The sequence below is a fragment of the Pipra filicauda genome, unplaced genomic scaffold, assembly GCF_003945595.2.
Source record: "Pipra filicauda isolate LSUMZ 115617 unplaced genomic scaffold, ASM394559v2 scaffold71_size5581439_pilon, whole genome shotgun sequence".
In the NCBI taxonomy this organism is placed as follows: Eukaryota; Metazoa; Chordata; class Aves; order Passeriformes; family Pipridae; genus Pipra; species Pipra filicauda.
In genome coordinates this window covers 66,178-76,849 of record NW_024104887.1, presented here as the reverse complement: position 1 = coordinate 76,849, position 10,672 = coordinate 66,178, and the positions used below count along the sequence as shown (strand labels likewise).

At 41.5% G+C, this 10,672-nt stretch overlaps 1 long non-coding RNA gene across 1 annotated transcript; it reads left to right on the top strand.

Annotated features, from left to right (window-relative positions):
• Positions 1–2,277: 2,277 nt before the first annotated feature.
• LOC120324834 lies at positions 2,278–10,112 on the top strand. Its single transcript, XR_005566487.1, has 3 exons — positions 2,278–3,480; positions 5,352–5,445; positions 8,523–10,112. It is a non-coding gene; the product is annotated as an uncharacterized LOC120324834 (long non-coding RNA).
• The last annotated feature ends 560 nt before the right edge of the window (positions 10,113–10,672 follow it).

The window sequence follows — 10,672 nt, the reverse complement described above, 5'->3', positions numbered from 1 at the left end:
TGAGAAAAAAAACCCCCAACTAAATGTTTCTACTGCTTTGATACAGTTGCTGCTACCATTGCACTTAACAGAGCGGGAATGAACTGAGGGCAACTTTTAACTCATGACTATCAGCTTCACTGGCAGATCAGATGTCTCCCAAAAGCAGCAGATCCCATGCCTTACCACTGAAGAATGTGTGAAGTGGTAAACCACCAATCTTCCCAGGGCACTACAGCTGTAACCAAAGTCTGCGTAAAACACAAAAACATCTCAATGCATTTGAAGCAATTCAGTCTTTGCAGTAAGGACATGCACACAGGCAGAGTTAAACTTTTGCACTTCCCACCCTTTACCCTAAGACCCCGCTTTTATGCTGCCCATCCGGATAGGAGCTAGAAGGGCAGTGGGTCAAGGCAGACAGGACAAACGTGGTTCTCTGAGCAGAGAAAACTGTTGCTGTGATCTGTTCCCAACAGGCTGACACTTGGAGAGGCTATCATGCGCTTGTGCTGGAGTTAAAAGGCCTTATAAGGCAAAGCCTGAACAAACTGTTAAGCAGTCTGAAGTGTTCCTCAGTGCTGAAAAACCTCCAGGGAATGCACAACATACCCCTGGCAAAGATTACAGCATATTTCACAGCAAGCTCACAGAGTAACAAAGCAGATATTGTATCTTTGAATTTCAGGCTCTGCAGGCTAGTCTCAGCAAGAAAATTAAGATCAGGTCCCCTTCTTGGATTCATTTTACTGCAGTGGGGCAGGTTAAGTGTCATTCATTATATCTGTCTTTAAGATTTCATAAAGTTACACATCAAGTTCTCTTCTGGAAATATGCTCTCTACAGCATATTTCTGTATGCTGTTGGCTGGACAAACCAGATCTATTTGATCTGTGGTAGTAGTCAATACCAACGACAAAATGATCAGATGTTGCTCCTGAAATCTTCAGAGTAACCCAGTCCTGCTTTGGCACCCTCCAGCTCACTGGAGGTCATGAGGTATGAGGAATTCCAGCACCTTCTCTTTTCCTGCCATGGTTCAGGTGGAGTTGAGACACAGCTGCCTCACACCCTCTTCACGTGCCTGCAGGAAGAGCGTTGCATGCTTACATGCAACAGGGTTGTCATCAGTGGCACAGAGTCTAGTTGGAGGTGTGTAGCTAGTGCTGTCCCCTAAGAGCCCAGTATTGTTGAAGTTATCCATCACTGACTTGGATGACAGGACAGAGGCCTCCTCAGCAAACTCGCTGATGACACAAAGCTGGGAGGAGTGGTCAATACCCCAGTTCAAAGCCTTATTCTTTCACTACAGGCCCTTGTAAAAGTTCCTCTCCAGCTTTCCTGCAGGCCCCTTTCAGGTACTGAAAAGACACAATAAGGTTAAATAAGATCACCCTGGAGCCTTCTCTTCTCTAGGCTGAAAAACCTTGAGTGGATGAGGGGACTGGAGCAACTCTTATCAGGAAAAGCTGAGGTAGCTGGGCTTGTTTAGCCTGGAGAAGTCTAAGAGGAGGTCTAGAGAATGTCTATAAGTATCTGAAGGAACAGTGTCAAGAGAGTGCAGCCAGGCTGTTAGTGGTGCTAAGCAGTAGCACATGAGACTATAGTAAGAAACTGATACACAGGAAGTTCCACGTGAACATGAGGAAGAATGTCTTTACTGTGTAGGTGACTGATCACTGGAACAAATTTTCCGCAGAGATTTTGGAGTCTCCCTTACTAGATACTGAAGAACTGTCTGGATGAAATCTATGCTCCATGACCCTGCTTGAGCAGGGAGGTTGAACCAGAAGATGCACTGTGATCCCTTCCAACCTTACCCATTTTGTGATGCTGTGATATTTTGGGGTGCTCACTCACTTACAAAGCAGTGAACTGCATCAGAAAGATATGAGCCATTTTTCCCCCCATAAACCAGACAAAACTGCTGCAAGTCTAATGCCTCATACTTACACACATTTTCTCTGATCTCTTCTCTGGTTCTGCTGTTTGCATTCTCTTACTCAAGTCTGTATACAGTTCAAGCCCCTTCCTTGTTCTTTTCTGATGTTTTAAAATAAATCCTTTCCAATTCCTTTTTCTGTTTCTACCCAGCTGCCTGTTTACATTATGCATGTGACCCAGAAATTACATGGGCATCCAGAGGGAAAAGCATATTTAGTCACTTCTCCAGAGTGAATATGGTTGTTCAGAGCACTGCTATTAATTATAAAAGTAACAGAAATATGTGAATGCCAGTGTGGAATGACTTTCAAAAAGCAATATCATTGAACTGAGATTTGTTTTGTTCCTCCTAGAAGGAAGCTGCATGGAGGTAGTCTTGCTACAGCTGAAGAGGAACAGACTGGGCATCTGTTGGATATCCACTAGCTCCCTCCTCATACACTATCTAATAGATTGTTATGGTTTAGGAATGGTACTCCAAACCACACTACTGCTGGCTCGCTCCCCCCTTCGCCTCCCTCTTCCTGCTCCAACGGGATGGATTTGAGAACTGCAGGCACAAAAGGTGAAAATAACAGGGTGAGATAAGAACAATGTACTGGACAGAGCAACAAAATAAGAAAACAAACAATAACAGCAACAATACTAATATCAAAAGGTGTAAAACAAAGAAACAATTTGCACAGAAAGTTCACAACAAATACAAACCAGCTCTTTCCCACCATGCTTTCTTACAAGCGAAAAAGGATGCCTTTCTCCTTGAAAGTGAGATAGAGTCCCTTTCCCCCACCCCTGGAAATGATGTGAGGTTGCATTGAATAACATTAGGGGCTGGTCATGCCCCCTTCCAGCTACTGTAAAAAATTAACCCTGTCCTGGCCAAAGCTAGAACATCGATATCCATGCGAGAAGGGTTTGCCAACATATATTTCATTTGCGGTTGGTACCTTGGTCATGGATGCCAAAGATAGGACTGGTAGTTCTTTGTCCATGGCTATAATTCACTTCTGTCCTAAGAAAAATTCAGACACATTGCAACCTAGTCAATTGCAGTGATACACACATTGTCATGGATGCAAAAGATGTATCCATACATCTTCGTTACATCATACCAGTCTTCTTCATCAGAAGGAAGACTTGTCCTACCTAAGTTTCAGCAGGGCACTGGATACTGCAAATCAGCAGCCAGCTAAAGTGACTGGAGTTGAATGAGGAGCGACAGCACATTAGTCATCTACAGATAACAACTGACAGTGACTGAAAAGGGTTAAAAAGTGCTGTTTGTCTTGTAACCATAACAAAACCAAAACACTGTAAGTATTCAACTTTTCAGCAAATTAGTTTTGACCATCTTGTGCATGGCTTTCTAAAAATGGACAGACAATTGAACTGGAAGGCACTTCCATAAAGACAGAGCATTAAATGAATGTTTCAGAAAATCACATTTGAAATCCATCAGCACAAGAGCATCCTCATTGAAGATACATGACCTCTAGGAAATGTCTTCTCTAAACTACTGAACAGAAGCAGCTGGTGACCGGAAAGAGCCAAACTGAGGTATAGTTATTTTAAAAGACTGGTGGTAAAGGCAGGCAAAGAGAAAAAACCCCAAAACTATGGAGAAAAGCAATGTACACAAATACAATGCAGAAAAAAAAAAAGGCACTCAAACCAGAATCAAATTGGGGGATATCAAATCAGTGCTAAGCTAAAGGTCAGAGGAACAAAAATAGAGAAATGAACACAAATTCTCCCCTAGCAAAATTAGATATAACAGATGGGTGAAAACCTGTTATTAAGGTTGGTTCAGGCCAGGGACTACAAGTATGACTCGATTTTGTGTATAACATATATGACTGCTTGCATCTAGCTGTAGAAGCCTAGAAGAGAAGGGACTAATGTGTATGTCTTAAACATAATAGCCCAGTAGCTTGGAGCTAAACAAGGACTGAAAGTAAGAACACTCTGTGAGAAAGGACAGGATATGACTGGAGAAGGGGGCCATACGAAGGTACAGCAGTGTGTTTCTGGGACAAACATCTTTTTTTCTGGCTCCTGGACATAAGCACAACACAGTACAGCACAAGTGCAGGAATGAGGTTGAGAAGTAGGCATGAACTGTCAACTAAAGGTCAACCCAGTAGGAGGGGGACACCAAAATCACCAAAGAACCCTAAGATCCTCCAACCTATTTCCAGAAGGTCTAGAAGAACAAACTGTGTACGACAGCTAATTTGCATAGAAAGTGAGAAATTTAGCTCCAGTGTGGGAAAATTTATCTATAAAATGTATCCCTACGAAGCCCAGGCATTGCCCCCAGGACTCTGTAACATCCCATCATCTGGATCAACATTGGAGACAAGAATGGCGATCTTTCTTTCTTCCTTTATTCCTTCCTTCCTCTCTCCCTCTCTTTAATCGCCCTCTCCTTTCACCCTATCAAAATCCACCACTGTGTGCTTATACTGGAAAACAAGGGACTAACTTATACCAATTTCCATGCCAAGTGTATAATTTACTGATAAAACTCTGTAACTTTTGGGGACCCTCTGGCTTCTGTCGTTCCTTTTTGACCATGAGCATCTGTGCGCTTGCATGTTCTCTTCCCTTTCAGTGTGGAATGCCCCACTAGCTAATTTTCACCAGTCTCCTGAAGTAGTCCTTTTGTGGTGTAAAAGAAATTCCAGGCTGCCATAAACTGCTGACGCTGGAAACTTCTTTATGTTCTTCTCTATGTTTTATCCACAAACCTCATATTTTTGTTACTATTTGGCATTATAATCTACAGTAGTAAGGAGAAAAAAAGAACTCTAATGATTTCCAGATCTTGTAGGAAGTGATGGTATTTTCTGAAAGCTAGAAAATAATACATGGGTGCTGGATTTTGACTTTGCTTAATCCCCCAGTATTTATAAATAAAGAATGCCAAGGAGTTAAGCTAGACAGTTCAGTGGTGCACATGAGACTCAGAACAGATCTTTGATAATGCCACCCTTGACTGAATACACACAAAACTGTGTATTCAGGAATGATCCAGAAGCTCAAATACCAATGCCTAACCTCTTCATGCTTTGAAAATAATGCCTATGCTGCTAGTTACAACCTTGTAATTTTTTATGCCTACTTTTTGACACAGAAGATGTTCCCAAAATCTGGGGGTTTTCCCTACAAATAGCTGTGAAGGAGACAGGAATAGAGTTTGCAGAATTTAGTATTTTATATTTATACTGTCAAGCAAAGAAACTCAAGTGAGAAAAACATTTTTACTATGTGCCTCTGTATGAAACCACTACCAACTGAAAACTCTGATGTCAAAAAGATATCAAAAAAAGCTTTGGTGTCTGATGAGAAACTTTTTTATTAAGCCTATTCAGGTCCTACAAAATCTAGGAATCAAGCTGATGGTGTTCTGCTCTCTTTATGAACAGCTTGAAGCCTGTGCCTTGTTAAATGGGATTTGGTCTGCGAAAATGAGTTGAACATTCATTTCCAAGGTTACCCTGGGTTAGAGACTGCTGATGGGTATGTATTTGGTAAGGGGGAACTCTGATCTTTGTACCTGGGATTAAATTCTGTAGAGGTACAAAACCATTTTATTTTCTGGAACAAAGCTGTGAGACCATGCTATCTTCTATGGTCAGTATGGGATTAAGAGCATAGGGACCTGACTGCAAGCAAAATGTTATTGAAAATATAATTACTGAGCTGACTAACTACAATACTATTAGAGGGAGAAGCTGTAGGGAGGGATGAATTGCTGCTTGTCTACTTTATGATTCATTCATCTGATTATGCCAATGGAAACAATTTGCTGTAGTGTCTTTTGTACACAACCAGGAAACACAGAGCTCTCAGAGCTCCAGTAGTTCTCTCATTTTAGTATGGCTTGGTACCATTTGAATCAACCTGCATGTAATTAGACTCCAAAGTGCCCCCTATCACACATAGAGGCACTTTTCCTAAAAAAAAGCAGACAAAGCCATGTTAGGTCAAATTTGCCTAGTCCATGTAAACCAGCCTGTGATACTGGAAGACTTGCAGGAAACAGGCACGCATGCTTTGGAGATCAAGGAAATCAGTGAAGCTGTACTGACTTAATGTGGGCAAAGGTCCCGGAGGAGATGAGTGTTTGTGACTATGAACCTATGCATGTGGCTGGTAGAAACCTGAAGATTTGAATTAGTTCTCTCTTGTCATCTCTCAAAGAAGTGATCTAGCCCTGAGTATGCCAGTAAGCCGCTCATCAGGAAACATTACAGAAAGCCCTAGGCACGTGCACCCTTGTAGCTGCTTTTCCTGTCATGACTAGATCTTTCCATGTGTCCTTGTTCTTGACAGATAAGAGAAGATCTTTTTTAAGTACTCCTTGGCTGACACTGACACCTCAATAGACAGATAAAAAGTAGAGAGGTTTCCTCCTCCTGTTTTTCCTCCTCCCATCCACAATTGTCACTTATCTCCCCAGCTAAGCCAATTATAGTGCCTCAGAAGTGTCCCCACGAAGAAAGGGAAGCAGACAAACAGACACCAATTGAATTTCCTACAGGCACTATACAGAAGTTGTTTTGTTCCTGCAACAGAGCCATTACTCACTTGTGTCACTGGTGACTCAACTGAAGACTGAGCCCTGTGAGACAAAAATAATGCAATATTCCTAAAAATTCAGCAGGGATTGCAGAAATTTATTTCATTATCAAACTGCAACCTACTCTTTACTGTTTCAGAAAGCTGTGAAGGAAGAGAAAAATAAGGGAAGAGAAGGAGAAGGCAGTGAAGAGGAGGAAGGAGCAGCATAGGGGAGGGAAGGGAAGAATAACTGACCATCTCTAAACTCCATTGCCTTTGTATACATAGCTGATGCCATCATTACCTAGTAAAAAGAAAAAGATGTCTTTATTTGGACTTCAGTAGCAGCCTGGCCATGGATAAAGACTTCCATTGTGCCAGGCAGGCACTGCATAAATTTTGAATGAAGTGTGGTCTAAGGACGTCCTCTGCAGGAGCCTAAGACTCCTCTGCAGAAAGGAGAAGCATGTCTGTGCTAGCTTAAATCAATCTCATTTGAGCAATAATGTAACAAGGGCTCTGCAATACAAAGTGGACTGTTGGTTAGCTATCCAGGGTACAATTTGCACAGAGGTTCTGCTGCTGTCCAGGGCAGTTAACACAAAGCTACTGGGGGCCTGGGCCCACTTTCCAACTGCAGGTAACACTTCACTAAGAGCGGGAATGAAGAGCAACAAAAAGGACCCAGAAGCCTGCCAAGGACAGCATTCAAAGAAGCTGTCACTAAGTTTGATGCAAACTTTAATGAATAAAACATCTTGTCAGAGTCCTAAAGCATTGTTGGGTCTATGCTCTTAAAAAACTCATGTCTCTGGATCCCTTTCCCACCCATGACGTGGGGAGGCCCAGTTCTAGTTTCATCTCCATCTGAAGAACCATTCCGACGTCTTGAAGGATGGGAAAAGGGAACTCCAGGGGTTTCTTCAGGGGTTTCTGGCCCTGAGCCTGGAGGGGAGAGGTGCCCTCCCCTCCCCCCAGCACCCACGTGGTTCCATGGCAGGCACGGAGACAGTACACCGGGCATGGAGAGGAGGCAAGAGAGAGTTTATTGTTGGGGATGTTACATTTATAGGGTTAGGGAGAATCGCAGGTTAACCAATTAGAAGTCTCAAGGGGCTTACAGGAACACCCAATCACAGGAAGGGGCTAACAAGGTCGAATAAGAAACACCTCAGGACACCTTCCCAGGACATTCCTGAGATAACACTTGTCGTGGGGGGTGTTGGGAAGAAGAAACGTGTTTGTAAAGAGACCACAAAGAGCCATTTTAAGACATGTTTAAACAACAGTTTTCCCATCTAATGCAGGTTTAGTGCTACACATGTCAGTACCATTTCGTTAATATACTTGTTTACTTATATATTTAATATACTTGTTTAATATGCATCAAACCCATACCAGTGAAATTTTTAGAGCAAGTGGCTGTACCTGGCAAAGCTGTGTTTTGGCTAGAAGAATTTGCACCAGTATAATTGTGTGAAATAAGAACAGCTGAAGTACGCAAGGGCTTTTACTGGAAAAGCGGTTTTTGCAGAGCAACTGTATCTGTTACCAACAGATAGCAATATTTGCGTTTGAAAGACCACCCAGCCATAATTCTTTTAAAGTGTATATTTTATTCAGTTTTCATGATATCTTCAACATTTGCATAAGATAAATTGTGTCTGTCCAGCTCTGGCATCCCCTGAATATTGTTTAACAGGGCAGGAGAAAGGAATGTAAGAGGAAAGGGATAGGGAAGGAAGTGATAGTTTTACCTCAATCTTCAAAGAGTGAAACAGAAAACCTTCATTTTTCTAACTACTTCTGATTGCTAACTGAAGGATTTATTTTGTGTGTAAATTTGTATAAATTATCCTTTGGATACAGTGTTGAAAGCATATGAAACTTGTGTAAATGTGTGTGCATCATCTAAAGTGAAAGGTGTGATGTGAAAGATATATTGCTTTGGCTCTCAGCAGATTCATGTGTATTTAATTCCAAAGATGAGAGAACAGGCTTTTACTCTCTCTTTTTATATGCCTAACCTTCAGTTTTCCTAGGCTCCCTGTTGCTTGAAATGGACACCTCAAGCTCCCTTTATTGGAAGACATCCTTCACAAGAAAAGCCGAGGTGATTGTTACGTCCATTTACTTCACCCAATGACTCAAGCTCCTTCCTACAGCCTTTGACAAGACAAAGGTGAAATATCTTTTTGAAGTCCAGTGAGAAGGCATTATGAAGCTATGTTAATATTTGGAGGAGTCATTTCATGTTCCTCCCTGGGCACAGCATCCAACAATTTCAGAAATGTGTCAAACAACAAATGGAAATATAAAAGTTTCCTAATTTTTAAGTAAAACTGTCCCAAAAATGTTTGACAATCAGAAGTGATTAAAGGAGATTGGGGATAATTAAAATTTCAGTGCCTATAGTAAAAAGCAAACAGCTCCTAGTTCCAGTTCAGTAACTAGAAACAGAATTAATGCTCTTTCGTTGGCTAGCCTAGTGACGGAAACATTGGCAGTACTGATTCAGCTCAAGGAAGGTACTTCTAGCAGCCTGCAGTTTTGGGTTTTTTTTCTTAATTCCTTGTTTCAGCTCCTGCTATGTGATGTACTATAATGTATCACCCTGCCTTCTAGGTTAGCCCAGTGAAACCTCTGTGTTGATGACCTGTCCTGTTTACTGCAGAACATTAGCATTCCTATAAGAAACTGTGAATCACAGCAGGTGTTCATCTTCAGATAAGCCTGACTTTCCCTGTATGCACACCTCTTTCTCAGATATAAATGTACAACTTTGCAACTATCCTGGTAAAGTCTTGATGGTTTTTCTGGGTATGTTTTAGTGTTTTGTGTTATTTGGTATTGTTCTCATTAGTTCAGGTTTCTTTCAAAGAATTCACCACCATTCAGGGAGGAGTTCCAGGTTAGAAACACCATGACTATTGCCTGCTGATGTTATGGTTGGGAATAACTGCTTGGTTTGCTCTTACTTGTCCCTTTCGAAGTTGACATATGGAGTCTTCAACCATCCTTGTGAAAAGCATCCCTCCCCATTATGTATTGGAAAATGTACACTTTGGATGATGACATTTGATGGTGCATTCTGGCCATCTGATACCTAAAATTTCTCTTTCTGTTTTTAAGACTGAGCCTCCTTTTTTTTTTTCCAGCACCAGGAGTTTCTTTCATCTGTGATAGCAGATGGTGATCGACCCCTGCTTCAACATCTGGGTACATGATTGTTTCATTCCCAAGCAAAATGTAGCAAACATGCTTTGCAGAGGAGGTCTTGCCCTCCCATCCAATCTCCTTTTCCATTAGATCATCTTAATTAAAACATCAAAAGAAAATTCAGTTATATAATTTCTTGTTGAACACAACAGCTCCTCAGTTAGAGGTAACTAAAATGAAGTGCCAGTGAGAGAGCTGAGTCTTAAATACATGCAATCCCTTTAAATATCTCAGAAAATATAAGTAAGTGAGCAATGATCCCATTAGCCAAGTCCTTATGCTCCTTTTCTACTTTCTGATCTGCATCTGATGCAAGAATTATGTGGTCTGATGCATTTCAGGGCTACTTACCTGTGGTGTACCCTGAAGATTTTTTTTTACAGTACATTATGATTTGATTTACGTTCCATCACTAAGTACTGAAAGAGTTCTTAAAAAACCTTATGTATCATGATGCCTAAAAAATGCAAATTTATAAAAAAGATAAAAAGGCGTGAACTACTGGATTTATTCATTTGTGTGCTGGTTTAAGGGTAAACCAGCAGGGGAAATGAACTCCACTCAAAAGAGAGATTATAACAATTTAATAAAATAATACAATAAGTACGATTATACAGACAAACAATTGGTTTTAACCCACAAAACCCAAATGTATAACCCAGCACCCTGGGGCATGAACAGAGTGGTGTTCTTTGGGCCCCCTGAGTCCAAAGTAAAGGGAAAGGGGGAAAACCTGTTGGTGAGAGTGCTGGTGCAGTCTGGTCAAGGGTGGTGATTGCAGTCTGGTTGAAAAGTGGTGGTTGCAGTCCAGTCGAGAGTGGTGGTTGCAGTCTGGTCGAGAGCAGTGATCTGCAGTCTTCCTCTGGATCCCACGAGTGGTTGCAAAAGTTCCAAGACTCCAAGATTATATATTCTCCAGTTCAGGCAGGAATGCTCAGTACTTCCCTCAGGGCAGGGAGTTCCA